This window comes from Mustela erminea, chromosome 8 (assembly GCF_009829155.1).
Source record: "Mustela erminea isolate mMusErm1 chromosome 8, mMusErm1.Pri, whole genome shotgun sequence".
Taxonomy (NCBI): domain Eukaryota; kingdom Metazoa; phylum Chordata; class Mammalia; order Carnivora; family Mustelidae; genus Mustela; species Mustela erminea.
Genome location: NC_045621.1, coordinates 97,366,247 through 97,390,585, shown reverse-complemented (window position 1 = coordinate 97,390,585; position 24,339 = coordinate 97,366,247). Strand labels below are relative to the sequence as shown.

The 24,339-nt window shown below is 37.7% G+C and overlaps 1 protein-coding gene across 11 annotated transcripts in view; it reads right to left on the bottom strand.

The window, feature by feature from the left end:
- The window catches only part of NCKAP5 (NCK associated protein 5), a 970,240-nt gene that overhangs the window by 16,407 nt on the left and 929,494 nt on the right, over positions 1-24,339 (bottom strand). The gene's annotated exons all lie outside the window — the stretch shown is intronic.

Here is a 24,339-nt window from a genome sequence, read left to right as displayed (position 1 = left end):
TCTTTTACCTAATGCACTTTATTGCCTTTGAAAGAGATTGAGCCCCAAGGCTAAGATGCTGTACTGTCTGGTAAGAAACATTCATTTATTTCCCGAGGGGTAGTTGATGGTCTAATCACCCAGAAGACACTTAGATTTCCTTTATTTAGAAAGTGGAGACAATAACTTCCTTAGTAAGTAAACAGGAAAATAGATTTTGACTTTCGAAAAAATTTAATTAACATACAGTTTTCAAGGAGACTTTCTATTGCCACAAGCCAAGCTCCTTGAAATAACCAGCGCCACAAAGGACCTCAAGGTTATAGATGAAAAGACATGAAATAAGTGAGGATTATATCATCTAGGAATGGGAAGACTGAGTATGTCAGCGAGGCTTCTTAAATATCCAAGTAGTTAAATGTGGCAGGAAAAAAAAATCCTCATTCTACACAAAATGAGGGAACTGCTTCAGAATGAAGTTTTGAGAATACTGTGATGAATTTCAAGAATACCGATGTCCTTAAAGAACACCAGAGGGGCGCCTGTGTGGCTCAGCAGGTTAAAGCCTCTGCCTTCGGCTCAGGTCATGATCTCAGGGTCCTGGGATCGAGTCCTGCGCATCGGGTTCTCTGCTCAGCAGGGAGCCTGCTTCTTCCCCTCTCTCTGTCTGCCTCTATGACTACTTGTGATCTCTGTCAAGTAACTAACTAAAAATCTTAAAAAAAAAAAGGATACCAGAGATTTTGGAGAGCCCTGGAGTGACCACATTCCCTACGTGCAGGATGGAGTGGCACCCTAGGGTCGCCTTGGGTGCCACCTGGCCTGGGCTGTGTCCCCAGGCACGCAGAGCGAAATGCTATGTGGTATAAGCAGACCAATGTCACGGATAGTGATTTTTTCTCACATCAGAACTAGCGTTGGCTACAGAAGTGTGGGTGGGGGATAATTCTCTCTTTCTCAACTCCAAAAACTCAGTTCCAGTGAGTTAAATTTGAGTGGGCTGGTGTTTCTCTTTGCTGGAGTCAGTGCATACGGTTTCTCTGTCTTGTGTATCTACAATTCTCTTAAGCGACTGGAAAAAATACTTTTCCTACAATCACTGTTGAAGAAGTCCCTGGCAAACTGTCCCTTAAATATTTCTGTTGGGTGGTAGCAAGGATTACTCAGAGGCTATTTCAAAGTCTATCCCTTATTGGGAAATAGCTAGGAAAAAGATATTTAAGTCCACGCCAGGCCTGCTATGCATGGATACCTATATACGTGCGTGCTCGCTTGCGCGCACACACACACACTTCTGATGCTTTCGGGTATGGCTACGGAAATATCATTTGAAGCAAGGGGGAAAAAGTCACCCCTCACAAAAATGTTTAAATGCATTTTGGTCTCTTGGTCAGGGCCAATAAAGATTTCTTGCTGTGAGCCAGCTCAAATGGAAATGTGAGGGATGTTACACTATATGTGGTCTGAATGTGATCAGTGATTAGCACAGGGAGCCTCAGTCAGCTGGGAATAGTAATCAGGGTTTCTCTCCTGCAACCCTGAAGGGCTCGGAACGCAACTGGCTTCCATCCCATACGATGATGGGATATTAACTGAAAACCTAATTAATCTGCGAATGAATTATGGCCTAAGAAATACACTGTTTTATAATCAATTTTAAGTGAGTCCCTAACAGAAGATAAGAGGAAGAAAAAGCTGTAAAATTATAAGAGGTTGGTACATTCTGTTCACTATGACTGATGATTTTGAGGGAGATAATTTTACAATCCATCAAATTTTTGTCATTTCAAAAATCATGCCTCCCAATGTATGCTGTAAATTAATTTTAAAATTTACATATTCATTAAAATCGTATTGAAAACAGCAGGAAGTGAGTCCCATTTGAATAATAAAATAACTTGTTATTCCACTGGAGATTAAAAAAAAAACAAAAAAAATTAAAAGATTTTTATTTGGTGGTAATAACAACATAAATTGCTATCTGGATTAGTTAAATCAAGAGTTTATATTACCAGAGGCATCGATGGAGTATTACAGAAAACCTCCCAAATTCTCATTTTGGGTGGATGAAGCAAGTCTTACAACACACAAAAGCCCAGGGAAGAAAAACAGGAAGATGCAGACCATGGCCCTTAGCCTGCTGGGTGTGCATGTGAGAGGTAGAGCTGCGATCACCCAGGGTGGGGGAGGTGGTATGCAGACAGGAAGAACATGGCTTGTCTTGGGTGGAAGAACACTTGACTTATTAAAAAACAAAAACAAAAACAACTCTTTCTTTTGCTTTGCAAAGTCTACTTGGCCGAATTTCCTTAAAAAAAAAAAAAAAAAAAAAAGGAAAGCTTGCCTGAGGTACAGAACATTCCAGATGTCTGCATTAGCCTCAAATGCTGACGGGCTGGTCACCAGCAGGGGTTGACTCCAGAACACCAGGGACATAATTGGAAGGGCACAGAATTGTAATTAGGGAGAGAAGCCATGCTACATCTGAGTGAACACAACCATTCGCTCTAGATTAACCTCATAATAGACCATTGGCTCAAAGATCTGGCCCCACGAGAGGAACAGCCTGGATTCATCTACAGAACGATGAAAGGGTCAAAAGGAACAGAGCGGGTATGCAGCACCTTGGGGACTCACTACTAGAATGTAAAAATCCACCAGGCAGAACAGACACAGAGGATGTTCTCTTCAAATTCTGGGGATAGAAGAGGGTGAGAGTACCTAGTTTCCATAACTTTGGTTTATTCTTGGCTCTTTCCTTCCACAGGGGATTTATGAGAGGCTGCTACCATTATCTTTGAGAAAACAAGAGTTTCCTTTATGTAGTAGCATAGACGAGGTGCTTGGCTCACACTTCCTCTGCTCTTCAGAGTTCAGGGAGTCAGAGGAGCAGGGTGTCTGCATGGCTATTAAGTGGCTGACTCTTGGTTTCGGCTCAGGTCATGATCTCAGGGTGGTGAGATCGAGCCCCGCCATGGGGCTCCCTGCTCAGCATGGAGTCTGCTTGAGATTCTTCCCCACTGGCCCTCTCCCTCCCCCTCTGCTCCCCACGGCACCTTACCTCCCGGCTTGTGCATGCTCTCTCTAAAATAAATAAATAAAAATCTTTTTTTTTTTTTTTAAATAAAAATCTTTTTTTGAGTCAGATGCTTAACAGACTGAGCCAACCAGGAGTCCCAGTATATGAAAACTTGAAGTTGTCTTTGACTCCCCTCTTTCTCTCATACCCCACATGCACCAGTTTTCTGATAAATTGCCTGTTTGTTCTCAGATACATTGCTCTCCTTTTCCTTGCTTGGCTCTGCACCCTAGGGAACTACATCTTCCAGGTTCCTTCTTTCTCTGGCTTCTGGAGAGATTCAGCTAATGCCAAGCAGTGGCAGAAGACTGGATGGCAGGAGGCTGGGTAGAAAACAAGGAGTTTCTTCCGTTCTCTGTGACCTGTGGGTTTCCTGGCAGCAGCTGTTTCTCTAGGGCTCTGTCTCCTGTCACATAGCCCCTTCCGCCTATGGCTCTTGTCCCCATCTAATGGCCTAGCTGCGGGGCTAAAGGACACCTTCTGCTATTGTCCCTCCATCCCAGGGGAAGGGCTTTCACTTCTTGCTTCTACTAATCTCTGGATTGCCTGACTTCCCCTGGAGAGCTCAGTTATTCCATTATTTAAGAAATAATTCCCTATGGTAAAGTCTGCCTACAGAAAAACTTAGAATGGCTCTGGTTCCATGCTAGACACTGGCCAATACAATCATCTAATCCTGTTTGCTCTGCTTTTAAAATACAGTCTAAATCCAATCATTCTCCACCATTTGTTTTCTGCTAACATGCGAAGGCAGGTACCATCAAGTCCTGCCTGGACAACCACAGGGGTTTCTAAGTGTTCTGAGCACTTCCATTCTCATCTCCTGGTAGCTGAGTGTCCATACAGCAGCCACAACATTCCTTAATAACTGTTAATCAGATCACATCACTCCCTTGTTCAAAATCCTCCCATGTTTCCCTTTGCTGAGACTGAAACCTAAGGTTACTGCCATACCTACAGGGTCCTATGTAACTAGCTCCTGGATTCTTATCCACCCTAATTTCCTTCCTTTCCTCACTGCTCCAGCCATAATGGTCTCTGCGTGCATTAAGCATGGTCTACCTCAGGGCCTTTGCACTTACTGTAATCTCGGCTGATATGCTCCTCCTTCAAAGAGTCACATTTCAATGTTTCACTTCATTCAACCCTCTTCAAATGTCCCCTCTTCAGATAGACTTATCCAATCATTCTCTCTGAAGCAATACCCTTCTTATTTCCTATCTGGTCATCCTGCTGCATTTTTTAATAACATAAATCACTACTTGACATTATATTACATTTTGTTTCTTTATTATCTGTCTTCTCTTTAAAACATGATCTACACAGGCAGGGACTTTGCCTTTTGTATTTTTAATTTGCTTTATTTTCAGTGCCTAGAACATTACCTATTAAATAGTATGAACTTTATAAATATTCCTGAATCAATGAATATAAATGATAAGCCTATATCAGACTTTGAAAGACAAGTAACACAAAGGAATAATTAGTTGTATTCTTTAGAACATGAAGACACATATAAACACCTTTCTAATTAAATCATCTGCATGGAAACTTACTGCAAACCAGGGCATTGCTTGGTAGTTAGGACACAAGCTATGTTAGTGAATGGACTGTAGCCAGGCACAAAGTCCTCAGATTTTATTCTTTACCATGTTCATAAGCCTGCATCTGTCCTTGTTGGGCAACTTTCCTTGGGACCTATGTTTAGTGCACTTGCAGAGGACACGGGGATCCTTTGAAATTCGCATGTGTGAAAGGGAACAGTACAATTTGTAAATAAAAGCTCTTTGGTTTGTCTGTTTCAATTATATAAAATAGAAAAAAAAATCTGAGCTGTCCAGGGTTATTGTCCTGCCAACAACTACTTCTGGCCAGGAATTACAGCTAGGAGGAACTCTTATGTATGGGATACGATATTGACAAATCCTAAGAGCTCAGTAGGTCAAAGCTGATATCTTCTAGCTGACGTCAAAAGTCTTAGTAATTACTCTAGCTTATCATCTTCTGCTTTTGGGCCTTAAGTATTCTCATGGGTTGATGTGTCCTCTAAAAGATAGGCTAGCCTCTGATCCCTGTGAATTTGACTTTATTTGGAAATATGGTCTTTGCAGATCTAATTCAGATATAAGTTAAGAGGGGGTCAGGCTGGAATAAGATGAGTCCTAGGACTAGTAGGACTAGTGTCCTTATAGAAAGAGGAGGAGAGTTACAGAGGCTGAAATACTCAGAGGGAAGAAGATGTGAGGAGATACAGGGAGACACACACACGGAGGGAAATGCCGCGTGAAGATATAGACACACATAGAGGGGAAGCAGCCATTGACGACAGAGACCAAGTGAGTGTTGTGCACCTGCAAGAGAAGGAACCCTAAGGGCTGTTGGCAAACACCAGAAGCTAGGAGAGCACCACATGGCTCTTCTGACATCCTGATTTCAGACTTCCAGCCTCTGGAATTGTGAAAGAGTGCATTTCTGTTGTTTTAAGCTCCCCCCCTTCCCCCGCCAAGTTTGTGGTGCTTCATTACATTGCAGCAGCCTTAGGAGACTAATATAGATACTCTCTAGAATACCTATTATCATCCACAAAAGCCACTTTAGGGCATTAAAATTCCATTCCAGGTTTTATAAATACATAGTTATTAGTTAACTGATGAGAAGGAGGAAAGCAAGCTTTTTTTGATCATTGTTTTTTCTTTATTGGACTTAAAAATGTGATGCTGAAGATTAAAAAAAACCCTTTTGTTTAACTGTGCCATGTGAAATTGTGAAATTATGATTGCATTAATTTTGTAAAATATAAAAAAATACTTCATTTGAAAGGAAAATAATCAGCAAGGAAGTTATATTTAGTGTATCAGGAGATGATGGAATGCAATATTTGTGGGAAGCTTCTTTTGATGTTAAGTTGGGCTGTTGTGTGTTACCCTTCTTCCCCTGTTGGCTCACTCCACGAGTGCTAAAAACTGTAATTGACATTTCCTTGCAAATGTGTACTTGGCTCAAAAGTCCTAGAGTTCCAAGGTTCTTTTTCTTTCAAAACAAATTTAAATTCAATTCTCTCTTAAAATCTGAAAATGCTGGAACTAGGTACAGAATTCTACTCCCACCTGGAATTTCTCCCTGCGGTATGCTAGAATAGACCTGGTAGGCTGTGACTATAAAGGACTTAACTTCCTTCACTCACTTAGGGATGATAAGCAAATGAGGGAGTTGTAGTCTAACTTAAACTCATGCCAACCGTAGGACCATCTGGCATAATGATCAGAGTATGAGCAACTCTTTTGAAAGTGTTTTTTTTTTTTTTTTTTAAATCAAGTAAAATAGTAACCAGCTTTTCATTGAGGCCCTGTTATGCCATGAAAGTTAGGTTGGTCCAAAAATTTGAGTCAAAGATGAACTCAGGTGCCATTCTCCCCATCTTGAGCATGGTCCTTAATAAAGTTTTAGATCCACTTCAATCATGTCTATGCTTATAATGAAGGAAGTAGTCTCTTCTTACAATGGAAAAGGCCATTTGCCACTTTTCTTGGAAAAGAGCAAAAACCTTAGAGTGAACATTATTTCTTCCCTGGAAGGTGTGTTGAGAGATATCTGGTTCAGTGATGGGAAAAACAATCTAGAAAGATATAAATGTCAGAGCATACCATGTCTTTAAGAGAGGAGTGACCTTTTGATCCTGGGGCTTCCTTTTATTCTTTGCTTGATTCCTGGCCACAGCTCCCACCTTGCACCTCATAATCCCTAAATAAATGATAGGTCATGACAAGTTTTCAATGGAACTGCCTCTATCAAGAGGAAATGTGTCAGTCTTAATTCTACTGGTTTCATATTATGACCTTTGGTACATTAGGTGGGAATGAATCCAAAGAAAAGGAAGCCATAGAGATATAGGGCTTTATAATACAAAATTGTGCCTGTATTTGAAACAGGATATAGGCTACATTTTATCATTCCTATTACCTTTAGCTCATGTGCCTTTATATATCCCTCATTTGACTCCTAACCTTTGACACACCATACAATTTTATATCTTCCCTAATGATCTATTATTTTTCATTGGTTTTAACTCTTGAAACCTTTAAAATCACCTCATTTAAGAGATGTATACCTTTCTTCCCGTTTTGTTGAATTTCCTTTTCTACCAAATATTAAATGTATTTTCACATGCCATCTATACCAGCGGTTAACTTTCATGTGAGTAGTGTGGCTTCACACCCAACCCAAAGCTAATAAATCCAGTTTCATTTGTTTCTTTGTTACATTAAACACTCATGGAAATCAGTTTGCAACAAATGTGATGGTGCATGTATTTATTTTAAAATTATAAATATTTATTTACATGGACATAGTATGAACAAATAAAATGTACTGGATTTGTATGTTAAAATGAGGCCATCATGACCTCACAGAATAGAAGATTTCATGGCTTCTGGTTTTCAGTAGTGAGTACAGATTTCTCCTGGTCGATCCATTTGATAGAGTCTAGTCCTCCTTATGACCAGGAGCTTACACTTACAAAAGGCTTATTAGCATTGGGATGTTCCAATTTTTGTGAGCATTTATTGCTATTATTTTCATTAAAAGCTAATTGGCCCATGTACAGATAGTGATTATACTAACACCTATTAAATACTTTCTCTGTCCAAGGTACTATGATAGAGGCTACATACACAACATCCCCTTTAAATGCCCACAATTTTTTGGAAGTAGATTCTCTTGTACCCATTACAAAGGTAAGAAAACTGAGACACAGCAAAGTTAAGGAGTTTAAGTAAGGACAGAAAGGGCTATCTGATTCCAGACTCATAGTCTTTTTATTAGGATCAGAAAGTTTAATTGTATATTCAGTGGCCATAAATGTGGAATTTAGAGGCTCTCAGAATTGAAGGAGAGAAAAACAAAACTAAACAAGAATTCTCCTAGCCTGAGAGTAGGCAACTCCTTAAATGATCGCATTAACAATCTATAAGCAGGACATGCTAGAATAAAGAAAAGACGGTGAGATTAAGATAGATCTCAGGATGGTAGATGGTCCCATGGCCTCATGCTTCTAATAATGGTCCCTAAAGAAGGACTCACCCTGGTGGAACTGTCCTTGGGTTGCCTGTAAAGATGTGTTCCAAGTATGTAAGAGGTCGGTATAGACCAAGCACCATGATAAGTGCCACTTAAGTTTGTATATGCTTTGGATATTTTGTGCATTTAAGTTGCAGAGTTGTAAACCATAAACTATCCAAATCATCTTTGTCATTATATATTATTAAAAATACTAACCCCCCCGACAGGATGTCATATTAGATCATTTTCCTATTCTGAAACTTGTAGGTTTCTTCACAAATTCTCGAGAATTCAGAAAACGCTAACAAAAGTAGAAAGAAAAATGGCATCACTGTTTTCTGTTGAGTCTTTGCCATCTTTCGAGAGGCTTCCACAGGTCAGCTTAAGGTACCATCTTTTTTTTCCCATATCTTGAAGAAAGTTAAGTGTATATATGATGACATTTTTCATTTTAATATAGTTGATCTATTTTCCAGACTGTAGAAAACTGGGAAATGACTTTTCATTTAAATATAAGTTGAAACCCTATGGGAAGGTAAAAGAATTCAAGAAATATGGAGAAATAGCTGTTTCCAAGCCAACAGGAGAAAGGGAGAATCTTTTTGGTTTTCAAATTAGTTGTTAGGGAAAACGTTTTTCTTCCCATCAAACTTTCACTTTTCCTTCTTTAAAGCAGATTAATCATAGCTGTGTAGGTTTGGTTTTCTGCCTGCTTATTAAAATGTGGAAAATATGAACAGTGGCTTCAAACTTTCATGAGTAAATTGTCATTTTGTGCCTTTTATTAGCCTATATTTCAACCCTCACATTGTGGGAGCTCATTCATTACTTCTGAGCCTTTCACTGTTAAGAATATACTAATGGGTTATGCAGACCATGTCTTTATGGACTGACAGTACAATTCCAGAGGACAAAACAGCTTCCAACCATAATTCAGGAGCATGGAAGTGTTTTGTCAACCAACTTGATGGGTTTTGGGGAGTTCACACATTTTAGGACCTAATAATACACAGACACCTGCCTGTCCTTCCCTGCTTTAAAAAGAACAAATTGATTCTTTGTCTTCATCTTTTAAAATTTATATTTATCTTTTTAAAAATGAAAAAAAAATCCAGCACTGTAAAATTCTACACCCTCGTTTAGTCTTCAAAAAACTCTTTAGAGCACAAAAGGCAGCCATATTTGGCAGAACTGGGTATGAATATGGCTATGTGACTTTGGACAAGTCGCTGAACTTTCCTAAGGTTCAGCATTTTTATATTTAGGATGAGCAAAAATACAGAGTAGCCCGGAAGCAGTATTTCTCAAGCTGTGATCCTCAGACCGGCAATATTAGGAGCATGTGAGAACTGGTTAGAAATGCAAATTCTGGGGCCCTATTCCAGACCCACTGAAGCAGAAAATGTGGGAGTGTATTAACTGCGTGTTCTTCTGTGTATTAACAAACCTCCATGGGACTCTGATGCCCACTGCCATAAAGATTAGTCATTATACATACATTATATACACAGACACACACACACACACACACACACACACACACTCACACACTCACACAGAGAGAGAACAAGAGAGAGAGAGGACAGAGAAAGAGAGGGAGAGAGAGGGAGAGAGAACAGAATGAGAGAGACAGAGAGGGAGGAAACCTTTGATCTCCCAATTTCTTTTTTCAAATGAGAAAACTTAAGGGCCAGAGAAGACAGCTATTAGCTAAAATCTCATAGTTAATGAATTGCAAAACCAAACTCTTCCATTAGCTGCTGCCACATGCGCCCCTTTCCTTTGTCTGAGCTACATAATTCAGGAATAGGAGGTGCTACGATCTTATATATTAAGTGTTGGACAATCACTTAGCAAGTCCCTAAAGTTATGCCCAACATTGTGCAAGGTGCAGGGCAAAGGGATTTAGAGGCAGTTTCAGCTCGTAAGGAGCTGACACAGGAAATAAAATACAAATAGTGTTGCTGTCTTTAGAAAAAAGCCACTTATTTTTATGGCTTGTTTCCTACATAATTTGACTATTCAAAGCATTTTTTCTTTGATCCCAAGGATAAAAATGGTGAGATTAGAAGACAATGCTGCGTTTTCCCAGGGGTGACTAGAGCGAACCTGGACTCTAACCTAAATTTCCATTTTGAAAGTTAAAGGAATGAAGAATATATGATGACAAATGACATGGGGATGATTATATTGTGCTGTGGTGTGATTTACAATGGCTACATCTGTCAGACTTTTTGACAAATGGCCTCAAATCTTCTCCAATTAAGTGAACCGCATAGATTTTAACAGTTGCAGGGAATAAAAGAATGTGTCCTTCCATTTTGGGGAATAAATTTACTCCCCTCCACACACAAGGATGGGTAGTCATTAACAGTGTTTCTGTGCCATAGGAAAAATAAAATACAAGCAGGCTTTAGATGAAGTGGAGGTAATGCTTCCTCCAAGGACCTCCCAGCCAGTGTTAATTTGGTTGAGTTTATGATGGGCAATGAGGAATGACAGCTGCTCCCTGGTGCCACTCTTGGATGCTAAGGACCCAGAAAGTAAAGGAAACTCCAGCTTCTTCTCCCTGGCTCCCAAGCAATGGGGAGACATTTTAGGTGATTAGTTGGCCTCAGGGAAAGAAGTAGGAGAAACAAGACTAATAAGCTGTAAGCAGGTCAGCCTTGAGCAGCAAGAGAGCTCCAGAGATACAGTTGTCTTCCCCTGAGAGTTGGGACTCCAAATAGTCCCCAAGCCTCCTCACACAATGTGGGGGAATGGCAGTCTGTTCACACTACTTGTAGGACACTTACCAATTTCTAGTTTTTGATATTTTCTGTTTTTCATCATTGTATCTCTGCCTACCACCGTCACCAGCAACCCCATTTTCTCCTCCAGGTCTTTGAGTTTCCTTATGGAGAATACTTTGAGCTGGGATGCCCAAGCCTCCCCTTTACTTTCTTCCAGGGTCACTATAGCTGTAAGAACCTCAGAGTAGGAATCTCTGAATTATAGAGTGATTTCTAGGATTTACAATCTGAGTCTGTTACCATTTGAAGACAAAAAAACACATATGTTTATTATTAGATTTCCCACGAAGTCGTGAAAATTTTTCAAATACTTAACAAACTCAGTTGTATATATCCAAGCAAACACTGTTCTTTTCAATAGAGTCCCTTGGGCATATAAAAATTTATTCTAATAATTCACTTTGGAATTTTTTTCCAAGGTTCTTTTCAGAATCAGTCTATCAGATTCATTACTTCATAGTCATGTTTTGGTTTTGGCCAAAAATGCTCTTATTGCCTGGATTCACTAGATTTGCCTCTGAACGATGATGTGCTGATTCTAAAAGCCAAATTCACCTCCAGTGGATGAAGACATGCTCTCCTGAAGGGAATAGGGACATCATATTAATCAATGGGTTGGATTTTCCTTCTTAGTCAACTGAAATGGATAGACTTGAATTGAGTCATTCATTCATTCATTCATTCACTCAATAAAATTTTTTTCAGCACTTGTTTTACATAACCATTGTGATAGATTTTAAGAATACTAAGATAAACAAAATACAAAGGAATAAGTGCTTGGTCCTTTCCAGTTATATATATATGAAATTTTTTTTAAAGTTCATAGTCTTTGAATCTCTAACAGTATTTTGAACAAATTCAGCACTATTGACATAAATGTATAATTAATTCCATGGCACTCATTTGGATGTCTAAGTTCTAATTTGTTAGTTAAATATATAGTGATTATTATTTGAAGTCATTCCTCATTTATCATGATCACAACTGTGACAAAGACCCCCAATATGTAATAATGTATTTTTCCTTTTAACCTTCTGAGGTTTAATTGGGTTCCATCTCTCCCACCTGTAGAGCACATTTTATAAGTGCCTTTGCATCTAGGTGTACTCATATGACTACGTTTTAACTAATGGTACCTGAGTGAAGTGATAAGTGTTTTTTCTAGGGCATAGCCATAAAACAGAGAGCTTTGTCCTCTATTTCCTCTTTCTCCCTCTGGGAACTGGAATATGGATGAGATGCTGGGGAGTCAGCTTTGGCTGTGAGGACGAGGATAACACCCTAGAGCAGTTGGTGAAGTAACAAAAGGAACAGAAGTATCTGGATGACCTTATGGAACAACACCAGCAGGAATCATCTTCCTATTTCTGGACTGTAACTGAGTGGGAAGGAGACTTTCATCTTGATTGACTCATTGTGTTTGGGGATCTAACCTAACGCTAGTCTCTATTTCAAATGATGGGTTAGGCAGACTCATTTCATGTCAACTGTGTTTTCCCTCTTTGAACACTCAGAAGAAAAAAAACAAATTAAATCCTTTCATTCATCTCTAATCTGTACTGCGTCATCAAGATACAGCCTATGCCTGCTTTTTGAAGAACTTTTCCAACATGAACGATAAAACTATCCTTCCTTTCTCTGGTCTCTACATCTCCTTTAGGAGCTCTGAACACTCCTAACAGAACCACCCCTTACATCTGTACCACCACTGTCAGGAGAGACATAGTGCGAAAAGTCCTTCTGAAACCAATCTACAACCCTTGAACTCCACATCATCACTGATAGAACTTATTCTGGAAAGATCTTTCCCATCCTCTTGGCTACATTCTAATATTTACAGTCTTGCCACTCTCATTTTCTTTGGGTTCTTGTGATTAATCTCACTGAACCCCATATGTGTGTTTTTATTATAACCACAAGAAACCTAAGGCTCTTGGGTCATTCACAATTCCCTAGACTATCATCTTCCTTTTAAGAATCCATTTCCCACCTCTCCTATGTCCAGGTGCTCTTGAACTTCAAGGTCAATTAACAGAAAAATGTACTGTGTAATCTCAACCTCTTTTCTGAATATTCACATAATCTTCTAGTTCTAACAGAAATCTGATCTCTGGGGAAATGGCTTCGCATCGTGCCCTCTCAAGTGGTGGCCACCCCTTTATATTACTGACATGGTGATGGAATAGGTATCTTCCTCTCCTTCCTTGTTGCTCCAGAATTGATTTTCATATTATCTGACTACTACCTACTTCCCATCCTTGTTATAATCGTCTATCTATAGATTTCCTTGTCATTTCTCCTAATTTACTGAAAACTTTACATGTGGTTTACTATCAGACTCTCTAATACAACTCTACTCACAAATCTTGATGATTTCAATGTCCATGCAGATGATCCTTTGAACACCTTGGTGTCCTCTCTTTTCTACAGATCTTGTCTTCCACTCACTTCCACCACACCAACTGAACCCCTCCAGAACCCCAATTTCAAATTTTCTACTCTTCCAGTTTTGTTGTTTACCAGCTTACTTCCTCGAATACTTCAACTCAACAATCTTTTGATTGGAATCTAACACTCATTGATTCTACTAATTTTTTGTGGTTTCTTATATCCTTTATGTCTACATTTCATTCTTATTCAACTTAGTCTCCAAGGGCCATTATTATATTCACTTCCCTTCAAACACCCTCCACTTTATTGCTCCTTTCTTTGTAATACCACCTGACAAAAACCCAACTTTATTAAGGCCAACCTTCTGCCTATTTCATTAGTGCTGCTGGATAAGCAACTAGATAAATACAAAATCCTACTCATTGGTCTCATTTAATTCACAATTACTAGCTTCAGGTTGACAATCCTGCTACATTTCTCTAGTTTCCCACCTTCTAGACTACTTCTCCTCTATCTTCAACATTTCAACACCTCCTTAACAATAGTCTTGGCTGATGACCCTGCTTTCTATTTTCCTGAGAAAACAGAAGCAATCAGAAGAGAATTCTTACAAGATCCCATCCATATCTCATAGCATCTGCCCATAAATTCCCCTATCCTCTAGTCACCATGGATAAGCATCATGTTCCTATGTAAGAACAACCCATCCACTTGCTCACATCTCCTATAGTATTAATTTTTCTCCCACTTCCCTGGATTATTTCCATCAGCATGCAATGTGTGGCAATTTCTCCTAGCTTAAAAAAATTCCTCTCCAGTGCCCCATTTATCTATGCCCTGTTATTGCAAAAATCCTTAAAAGATTTATATATGCTATGTCTCCCAATTCTTCTCATCCCACTCTTCCTTGTGTCCTCCCTAATCAGACCACCAACTTATCATTCTACTGCTACTTCTCTTGCCAAGATCTTCAGTGTCCTCCAGAATACTCCAAAGGTTAATTTTCAGGTCTTATGTGATTTGACCCTATCAGTATTATTTGACATATTTAATCTCCTTTCTACCTTGAGAACACTTTCATAATCATAATCTTCATTGAAAAGTCTAGTCAGGTTTAATGTAAGTTGCCATGCAAAGTCCCAGTGGTATCAAATTTTGAATTAAGAGGTATTCACCTCTACATGGAAAATACTGGAAGGAAATTAAATAAGAAGAAGGAAGACCCAAATCTTGTCTTTAAAATTGATGATGCCCACATTTTAGCACAGAGGTCTGACAGAAAACAAATTTTAGAATTCATGTAGTCCAACACTCCTGTTTTACAATAAGGAGGACACAGGCCCAGAGAAGAGTAGTGATTTCTCCATTATTACAGAGTGGCAGAGTTGGGACTAGCACCTAGGTCTTCTGCCTTGAAATGCTTATTCTAGTACCCAGTTTGCACTTCTCTACCTCTGATATATATGTATGTATATATATGTGTGTGCATATTAATGAATAATTTAGAAGCATATATATGTAGATACATATATAACTATATATCCAAATAACATAAATACAATATATATGTATACACACATAGAAATAGAGCATATATATACATATATATGTACACATATAACATCTATGTATATATACTTCTTTCAGATTATTTTTTCCTGAATGAAATCATTGTTGGGAAGAGGTCATAAACTCCCTCTCTGCCTGCTGCTCTCCTCTGACATAGTCAGTTATCCCTACTAGGCTCCTCTGGGATCCATGTCCCATGAAGACAGGCCTGATACTGAAGCAAAGGACTCTAGGAAGACTTGATTTAGCAGACCACTGGCTGCATATAAAACTCACTGCCTTGTACCAACTCTTCTATTCTGCTGATCAGAAGAGGCTGGATCTGGAGCTTAGGAAGACTTAGCTTTAGTGTTGGCTAACTCACTGGGTGACCTTGGATGTTAGTTGAACAAATGAAGGGCTGTATTAGTACAGTCTTAATTCCTCACTTCTACCTTGCAGTGCCCCTTAGGTGCCTATAACCTCCTCTAGTCTTTACTCCCTCTCCATGACCTACTTCTGCCTCATCTCTAAGCTTCTTGCCTGCCCAAATGTGTGCTATCTGCTTGTCTGTCTTAGTCATCTTAGTTGACCTCTCTAGGTGGGATTACTGGACTCTATTATGGGGATTTTGCCAATACCCTTCCCATCTAATTAGACTCTTGGTTCAGGCCACCATTAGATAGATACCTCCCAACATCTGACATGACATGAAAGAATGAATAAGCAATGGGGGAAAGCTGGTCTTATGAGGCAAGAGAAGCAGCACAAAAAACCACAAGAGAAAAAAGAAAGACAAGAAGAGAAAGATGAAACCAATAGCATTGTGATGATATCACTTTCTGATACTGATTCTGGCCTAGAAGAATAGAAGCCCATCTTAATATGTAGCTTATAACTAATAAGAGTATGGCATTTAATACTGATTAAGAGTCCTTCTCAGTCCTTCTCATATTTAAGAAGGTAGCAAAGAGCAGAAATTGGAGCAGATATTTTTTGTGCATGTAAAACTCATAAACATGGAGTATTTTAAAACCTCTAAGATTCTAGAAGTCTTAGATCATGCTACTCTTTAATGGGCACTTTTCTTACAGTGATTTTAATATAAAATAAAGATTTTAAAAATTTGGCTCTCAGATACTCAAAACTGGATTATCACAATATAAGATTCATAACACATTATCATTAGACAAAGCATAGCCTTTTTCATTAATGATATTTATTATAATATAATGAATGACTGTGGAACCATTGCCCAGTCCAAGGGCTAGAATACTTTAAAATTGCTTGCATCTACATACCGGTTTTTCCCTCAACCCATCCTCTTGCCTTCCCTATGGAAGTTACTACACAATCAATCAATCCTATTATTACTATTTCTTGCTTTTTTACTTTTATCACATACATACATATGCTAAGTAATATGCTGGTTGATTTTCTTGGTACTGAACTTTATAAACAGGGTATTATACTGTGTTCATTCCTGTGAGATTTGCTTTATTCATTTCTTATGTTATTAAGATAATTCCATAGAACTGCTTTTAGCTGTGTTTCTTTCCTTTTCACTGTTGGATAATATTTTACTGTGTGAATATGTCACAGTTTATTCTTCCATTAACCTGTCAATGAACATTCTGGAGGTTTCCAGATAAATTTACACTTACAAACTACTGTGGGAAGTCTAGTACAACTTTTCCTGGTGCCCATCTGCTAGATGATCTTAAGGGCATGTTTCCAGGAGTGAAGTCAGTGGATAAAGGAGCATAAAAACAATTATCCTTAAGAGACAATGTCAAATTCTTTTTCAAGGTGATTCTGACATTTACATCTTCAAAAGTGTGAAAGAGATCCTGCAATCTAAATCCTTCAATACAATGTATTATCTGACTTTAAAATTTTTGTCATATACATATAAAATGGTATTTCAATTCAATCTTCATAAAAATTTTCCTAATTACTAATCTAGTTAAGCATCTCTTCATGTATTTATTACCTATCTTTTTTTTTTCTATTCTTTAAAATGCCTTTTCATGTTGTTGGACCTTCTTTTTCTTTTTTTTTAAAGATTTTATTTATTTATTTGACAGACAGAGATCACAAGTAGGCAGAGAAGCAGGCAGAGAGAGAGAGAGAGAGAGAGGAGGAAGCAGGCTCCCTGTTGAGCAGAGAGCCTGATGCAGGACTCGATTCCAGGACCCTGGGATCATGACCTGAGCTGAAGGCAGAGGCTTTAACCCACTGAGCCACCCAGGCACCCCTTGGACCTTTTATCTATTAAATTTTTATCTTTTTCTTAGTAATCTACAGGGCAATGCATATCTCTTTTCTCAGTTTTTATTCTGGCTTTCATTTTTTTTTTCAAAGCTATCCACTGATGAACAGAAGTTCTTAATTTTCATGTACTTCTAATGCTTTTTGTTTCTGGCTTAGGAAACCTTTCTCCTCATTCAAGCCAAAAAGAATTTTTAAAGTTATATTTCTAACTTATTGTCACTATTTTATAGAAATACAATAAACATATTTAAAAATTTATCTGTGTCCACTCACCTTGAAAGACTTTCCTGTTATTTCTAGTAGTTTTCCTATAAATTCTTTAGGGTTTTCTATGGACATATCCATAACATATAAACCAAAGGAGAGAAATAGTGGTATAAAAGAGGAAAGAAAATGTTTCTTAAAAAAAGAAAGAAAAAACCCTCCCAAACCAAAAATACTTGATCACAAAAAAGGAGAGGATATTAAAAATAAAACAAAACATAGAAACATAAAAAATAAATAAGCTATGCATTCTTGTGAAATAATTAGAAGAAGAATAAGATGATATAACCAAGATGAAAGAAGAAGATGATAAAAAATAAGATCAGAAATCAATAAAATAGGAAGTAAAAATCTTAGGTTTAAAAAGGTTAAAATCAGTTCTTGGATAAGACAAGTATGACAAACCACTGGTAAGCTTGATTTAAACAAGGAGAACAGTTAATTAACTAATATTATTAATAAAAAGGGGTATATAACCACATATATAGTAGGAACTAAATAGATAAAATCAATCAACTGGTATATGCCAATAAACATGGAAACTTAGACTAAAGATCCACAGTTCCATACAAATTTATATTATTTATCGGAACTGACAGAAGATGAAATAGAAAGCCTGAAACGTTTTATGGCTATTAATGAAATTGAAGCAATCATTAATAATCTTAATAAAAAATGTATCTGGCCCAGATATATTTATATATAAGTGTTTTCACACTTACTAAAATATTAGATCATTCTAACTTAATATAAGTTCTTAAGAACAAACAAACAGGAAAAGAGGGAATACTCTCCACTTATTTTATGAAACCAGTATTACTTTAGTAGTAAGGTACAAGAAAGTACAATACAAAGAAAGCATAAGAAAATAACAGCACTGAGCTATTTTAACCCATTTAATAAAATTAATTAATAATAAATAAAATAATAGTAAGTATATAAATGGGTTAATACATATAGATGCAGAAATCTTTAGCAAAATATCAACTTACTGAATTTTTCAATATATATAGAATATACTGTGTTACAGATAGATTAACTTTATCTTAATCTGGTTTAGGATCAGGCTGGTTTAATCCTGGTTGATTGAATTTTTAAAATATAGAGATATCTTTTACCATAAACAATGAATTCTGGAACACCGAAAAGAAATTTTAAAAAATACATAAAAGTTTAAAAAAAGGGGAAAAAAAAGAACTATCTTTTACTTCATTAAGTGATTAAAGGTAAAAATAGATGCAGATATACTTTCTGATAAGAAATCAACATGGGGGGCACCTGGGTGGCTCAGTGGGTTAAAGCCTCTGCCTTCAGCTCAGGTCATGATCCCAGGGTCCTGGGATTGAGCCCCGCATCGGGCTCTCTGCTTAGCAGGGAGCCTGCTTCTTCCTCTCTCTCTCTGCCTGCCTCTCTGTCTACTTGTGATCTCTGTCTGTCAAATAAAAAAAATTAAAAAAAAAAAAGAAATCAACACGAATGCATAATTAAATTTTAAAAAAAACCTTCTTAGTTAACTAGTATTAAGAAAAAAAGTTCTGTAACCTGATAAAGTTAATCTACTAAAAATAAGAACAACAACAAAAAGTTGAAATGAACATCATTATTCTAAAGGTGAAACTTTGGAATTAACTCTTTTAAAAACCAGCAACAAGACAAGAGTGCCTATCATTACCACTTCAACTTAACATTGATTGGAGATTCTTTCTTCTAGAAGCATACATGATTTTCAGAGAATCTCTAAAATATCAACCTTCCCTTTAAAACTAACTTTAGAAACAGGTGTTCTTAGACGCAAGGTATAGTGTCCTGAAGAGTTAGAAGTCTCCTCCCTCCCCTCAAATCATTATCAAGTTTCTTTTCAAAGATAATGCTCAGCATCATGGCACATTTTAACAGTCAATTTAAAGAATGGGGAAAAAAGGGAAAAGTATAATTTAACATAGTTAGTTGTAAATCCAGGAGCATTATCCAGGCTAAATATCATCTTGCTCTGGGACCACGGAATTAAACTCATTTTGCTTTCTCTTCTTCAACAAATGCAGAGCTTAAAGAGCTGTTTCAGCCCATAATTTTGTTCATCTTATGATCCAACTGGTATTATACTGTATAACATTTGTAATTTAACTGTATTATGTGTGTGAACTTTGCACTCCAAGGAGAACTAAAGAGACACTTTATGGCACTGAAATGATAATTTTTTAAAGCTTTTTTTTTTTTTTTCCCTTCCTTTTGAGAAAGGTACCAGAAAATTTGTTCATTTATGCTTTGGGTTTTTAGTGAAGAGAATGACTTATTTCAGGGCAAGTGCCTTTTATTCATTTGACTAATATTTATTAAGTGTTTCATGTGTACCAGGCACTATTCTAGGCACTGGAGATATAACATTGAACAAAACAAAATATTCAAACCTTGTGTTGCTTTAATGTCCAGAAACACATGAGTGCTGTTCAATAATAAAGGGGTAAGTCCAGGAGGTCCTAGAATAAGGATCCCCTGTACCACTATGTGCTTTCCTTCTCTCTCTGAAAACCTTCCATTAACTCTATTTTAGGTACCAGTAAAGTATCTGGGTTGATCACCTTTCAGGTTTATCTCACTGCTTCACCCCAGAGCTACACTTCACTGAGTTTTTCTTGATAAATTAATTTATAATAATAGCAATAGCCTCCATTGAAAGGGCACCTTTCAGAAAGGTATATTGCATATACTGTCTCATTAAAATGCTGCAGTTAGGTATTATTTGATGGATGAGAAACTGAAGCTCACAGAAACTCAGTGATACCACACATTATAAAGAGTAATTCAAATTTTTCTGACTCTAAAGAATCCGCGAACATTTTCTAGTATATCTGGTGGCTCTATTTCTTCCTTCCTTCCTCCCTCCCATCCTTGTTTGTTTGTCTCCTTCCTTCCTTCCTTCCCTCTTTTATTCGTGCATTCATTCTTTTATTTACTATCTCAGAAATTGCTGAGTTATATACCAAAGACAATTTTGGATTTCATGTTGTTCTCCTGAATGCAGAGTGTAGTCTTTATTCACAGTCCATCAATGCACGGATTTTTCCCACCTATGTAATACTGTACAATCCAAATGGTTGACAGAGTCTTCTTCCCTCTTCCCTCACCAGTGTATGGTACAGAAAAACTCAATTAAAAAATTAAAAAAAAAATTAGAGTTTTTTTTTTCCAGTAGAATAATCTCATTTGTAAAATGGTGCATATCCAGATTACCTACTAATGGGGGATCCAAGCAGAGGCTGAATAAGGATAAGATGAGGAAGGTTCATTCATTCATTCATTCATTCACTCACTCATTCATCAAATAAATATCCACTGAATGCCAGGAATTATATGAGCCTATGGCACAGAACAAACTCTCTGCCCTAATGGAACTTAATATTCCAGTGAAAGGGAAGATAGACAAGAGAACTTAGAAGTTCTCTTCCAACACAAAATTTGTAGGTTATTAGAAATGGGAAGAAGAAGTAGAAAGAGAGAAAGGCAAGTTGTTTGTTTGTTGTTTTTAAGGAAAGGCTGTAGGACAGATTCAAATTTAAGGGCAGATTCTGGGAAGAGCAACTGCAAATCCAAGCCTGTTCATCATCCGTGTTATGTGCTGGTCCTCTTCTCACCTTTCAAACTCACTGGCACACATAGATCACAACGACTGCCAGTTGGCACCACCTTTCTATTATAAATTACTCTCATAAAACCATATGTCCTTCTGTTCTGCTAACTGCCGAGGGGGAAGGCTGGCAGTCACTGCAAGTCACTGCCCTCTTCTGACCCTCCCTTCAATCCCCAATTCACTAACTTTCCATAGGAGAAATTCTCCTCTTTTATGCCTGCTCAAACTTGATTCTTCAGGGCTCACCCCAGAAGATACACTGACTACTTTACTCTTTTTGCTGGTAACCCTGTTGGCACTCAATCTCAAACACATAGACCATTCAGTTACCCAGCCTTTCAATAAACATTCAATTCAATAAGCTCTTGCCATGTGTTAGAGATTCAGTATAAAAAGTCACAATTCCCACTGTTAAGAAATACATAGGGGAGACGGATGAGGATAACATAAATTTGATGGTCATAGTAGACTAGAGTACCATGGAATCACAGGGAGGGATATAACCCTATAAGCTTAGATTCAGAGTTCAGACTTTGAAATGATCTCCACTTGAAATGGGAGCATAAGTCTTTATTTGATGAAGAAGTAAGACCCTATGATAACTCATGATGTAAGGTCACAGAGAAGGAGTTATGACAGGGGACAGGCAGGCATACATAGGGATGGGGGGGTCTTATACCATCCTTTTGGGAAATTCTTTCAATGCAGATGGCCTTATTAGTGGTTTTTTTTAAAAATCAAGGTATAATTTTCATACAATATCCTATAAGTTTCAGGTGTACAACATACTGATTCAGTATTTTTAGGCATTACTAAATGATTCACATGATAAATGTTGTTACACCCCCATGACTTATTTTATAACTGGAAGTTTGTACCTTTTAATTCCCTTCACTTATCTCACCTACCTTCCAACCCCTAGCCACTCTGGTAACTGACAGTTTATTTCCTGTATACATGAGTCTGTTTGGTTTTGTTTGTTTTGTTTTTTAGATTCCTCATGTAAGTGAAGTCATATGGTATTTGTCTTTCTCTGACTTACTTCACGTAGCCCAATACCCTCTAGGTCCATCCATGCTGTCCCAAATGGAAAGATCTCGTTCTTTTTTATGGCTGAGCCATATTCCACTGTATATCTGTACCACATCTTCTTTATCCATTCATCTATCAATGGACATTGGGTTGTTTCCATATGTTGGCTATTATAAATAATGCTGCTATGAACATAGGGGTTCATATATGCCAAGTTTCTAACTTCTCTCCACAACTTGACTCCAAGCTCCATGTGGGGAGGACCATATCTCATGCTTCTTCCCTAATTCCCTATAGCACTTAAAGTAGTGATGATTCATGGTGAGTTTCTAAAAAGTACTGAGTCTACTCATAATCATTACCAAAGAAGAGATTTCATTGCCTAATTGGTCTAAGAGCCTTCTCTTGCACATTTCATTTCCTTCTCTTGCACATGTTTAGGACTGCAATGTAAGTGCTTCAAAGATCAGTCAGTAATGGATAAAGAAGATATGGTCCATATATACAATGGAGTATTATGCCTCCATCAGAAAGGATGAATACCCAAATTTGCATCAACATGGAGGGGACTGGAGGAGATTATGCTGAGTGAAGTAAATCAAGCAGAGACAGTCAAGTATCATATGGTTTCACTTACTTGTGGAGCATAAGGAATAACACAGAGGACATTGGGAGATGGAGAGGAGAAGTGAGATGGAGGAAATCAGAGGGAGAGACGAACCATGACAGACTGTGGACTCTGAGAAACAAACTGAGGAGTTTTGGAGGGGAGAAGTGTGGGGGGTTGGGTGAGCCTGGTGGTAGATATTATGGAGGGCACGTATTGCATGGAGAACTGGGTGTGGTGCATAAACAATGAGTCTTGGAATACTGAAAAGAAATAAAATCAAATAAAATGAAAAAAAAAAGTCAGTAATATAAAGACAGTATACTCAGCCAGAAAGCTCTTGAAAACAGACACTCCTTTTTCTGGACATGGGTCTTACCATCCTTTCTCACTAATCTGACCTGATGGTGAAACGACTAACACAGCAAACGCCAGAATATGGGGATGAAAGATTCAGGCTGGCTAGTTAAATCACTGTAGTGGAAGAAACTGGGATCTCTCTGTTTTACCTAGTTACCAAATTGTCTCCCTCACAGATGGCCATAAAAGAAATTGATCGATTTTTACTTTGCTAAATTACTCCTTTAAAATAAAACTGACTTAGAACAACTGGATAGTCAATTTGAGAAGTTAGATCTGTATGTGAGGACAAAATTCCAAATTATATTGGGTACAAGAGGAAATATGAGGATTATTTTTCCCCTGTAACTTTGGAGTGAGAAAGGGTTTGTCATTAAACAAAAGATTGATGAGTTTGACCATATGAAAATAAAATCTTTCACATTGCAAAGAACATGGTAAGTGATGTCACAAGCAAATGAAAAACCAAGAACATTTAGTTTGTATTATAAACAAAGGAATACTATCCCTAAACTTTAAAAAGCTCTTCAAAATTGAGATGAGAAAAGACTAACAACTCAATAGAAAACTGGGCAAAGGTCACAAGAAGATGATTTACAGAGATAGAAATACAAATGGCATTTTAATAGGTTTAAACAAAAGTTCTCAACCTTACTCTTAATAAGATACATCAGATTCAAACCACACTGGAAAATCGTTTCTCCAAGTAAGATTGACAGGACACAAAAGTTTGACCTTGAATTTGTAGGTGAGGTTTTGGGGGACCAGGCACATCAATCACTGCAGGCAGATGTGAAAACAGCACAGCTCCCCTGAGGATACATTCACTCTTTGACTCAACTGTCCAATTTGGAAATCTATTCTGTGGAGGAGTAGTTAAATTAATTATGGCACAGCCACAGAGGATAGCTGTGCAAAAGAACATGGGAAGACTTTTATGTACTGACATGAAATGGTCTCTAGGATATATTGTTAGGTGGAAGCAAAGTAAACCAAACAGGATGCTGAACAGGGCAGGCAGGTAATGCCCTTCTGAATACAAGATATTTACCTGCATTTATTTGTTGAGCACATAGACTGGAGGATAAATAAGAAGCCAATCAAATGGCTCCCCTCTATGGGGCAAGAGGCACAGAGACTGGGCAGGTACCTCTGTGATCAAAACAATAAGACCAAATTTTGAAAAATGATACCAGAGGGAAATTGCAAGAACTTCCCTAAACAGGACAGACTTGATGTGAAGTGTGAAGCTTAATGACCAAGTGACTGCAGCATTTGTGCACAGAGATAGAACATCAGGTGGGGGTGGAGATTAGAAGATACCTAG